Below are 1804 nucleotides of genomic sequence, written 5' to 3' on the forward strand. Positions count from 1 at the left end.
AGGGCATCAGATCTCATTATGGGTGGTTGTGAGCCACCATGTGGTTGCTGGGATTTTTGAACTTTGGACCTTCAGAAGAGCAGTCGGGTGCTCTTACCCACTGAGCCATCTCACCAGCCCCTATAATTTTTTTTGGTGTAATATTTTACAACATCAGAAAACATACCTAAGTACTAACCACTAACAAGATACTACACCCCAGGGAAGAGGACATGCAGAACCTACAAGGACAAACTAAATCTTTATAGTTGACCACTGAACTGGCTGTGACCATGTTGTGCTGGTGACAGAACGAGTAACTCTTGTATCTGGAGATGTCATACTCCTGCCCCAGGACCTACTTGCAACAAAACACATAGGACACTTTTTTATGTTCACACAAATGTAGGAGGCCACTCCCAGTGTTCACTCATCAAAATGAGCAAAGCTGGACCTTTTACTAGCCTCACTGGCTCTTTTCAAACTGCTTGTACTTAAGAATCAACTAACGTAAAATATCTCATAATTGCTGGGTGAGAAAGGCACCTTCAAAGGCAGAGATGTGGATTTATTTCCATCAGTCTCATTATCAGCTGCAGCTTTGCCGATCATGCCACATGAGTGATGCCAGCAGCTAGCCCAAATTTAAGATATCTCTCCTTTTCACTTCAAGGATCTTGATTAAGATGTTCCTGTAGACACACTTAGGGCACAGCATGTTGTCTTCCAGGTGTGTGAGTGGGGTGGAAATATGGACTCCAGAATCAGGAAGAGGGCAATCACTTTCCATTTCTTATCAGGTACCCAGGCTTGTCCATCATGGAACTGCAGCAGAACCCAAGCACTTGAATTCTCAGGAACTACACACCACATTTCCCCATAGATCTCTGATGTTCCATTGGCTGGCACTGCCTCGAACTTCTTAGCACTGGCTGTAATTCTGGCCCAAGATGTCAATACTGCCTCTTAGGCAGGAGTAGTCACAACCATGGTGCTGACTTCCTCATAGAGCATAGGAGGATCAATTAGGGCAGGTATCTGCTCCTCTGGTACAGTGACAATTTCAAGGAAAATCACCTTGAGATTCTCTCCCTTGTTCAGTCTTCAGTTTTTTGTTTGTTTGTTTGTTTTTTGTTTGTGTGGTTGGTTGGTTTTTTGGTTTTTTGTTTGTTTGTTTGTTTTGTGAGATATCTTCATCTTGGTCTCTTTGGCTGAATCAGGAACATTCTTCAACTCAAGCATCCTACAAGTGTGCCCTGATGTCTCAGTGTCTTGTGATTTTTCCCCTTTGATTTACAACTATTATCTTTCTCTGAATTTTTTTTTGTTGCTGCTGTTCCCTCCCCCCACCCATTGCTTTAGTCTTTGCAGAAGACATGCTCAGTTGACTCAACATCTGACATTCCACTTATTCCCTCAGATCTTCTGCTTTCTGCTTCTTGCTTCCATCAGTCTCCATATTGAGATTAGATGAAACCTCCCTCTTTTATAATTCTGTTGAAGATATTTACTGGCCCTCTAAGTTGGGAAGCATTGCACTCTTCTATACCTATTAAACTTAGGTTTGATCTTCTCATTGGGTCCTGGATTTTCTGGATGTTTTGGGTTAGGAGCTTTTCATGTTTTGCATTTTCTTTGACTGATGTGTCAATGTTTTCTATGGTATCTTCAACATCTGGAATTCTCTCTTCTATCTCTTGTATTCTGTTGGTGATGCTTGCATCTATGACTCTTGACCTCTTTCCTAGGTTTTCTATATCCAGGGTTATCTCCCTTTGTGATATCTTTATTGTTTCTGTTTCCATTTTTTAGATCCTGGATGGTT

At 41.7% G+C, this 1804-nt stretch overlaps 1 pseudogene; it reads right to left on the minus strand.

Annotated features, from left to right (window-relative positions):
• Positions 1-613: 613 nt before the first annotated feature.
• Positions 614-1438, minus strand: LOC110289246 (annotated as a pseudogene).
• Between the last annotated feature and the right edge of the window lie 366 nt (positions 1439-1804).

Source organism: Mus caroli, unplaced genomic scaffold, assembly GCF_900094665.2.
Source record: "Mus caroli unplaced genomic scaffold, CAROLI_EIJ_v1.1 scaffold_24042_1, whole genome shotgun sequence".
Lineage (NCBI taxonomy): Eukaryota > Metazoa > Chordata > Mammalia > Rodentia > Muridae > Mus > Mus caroli.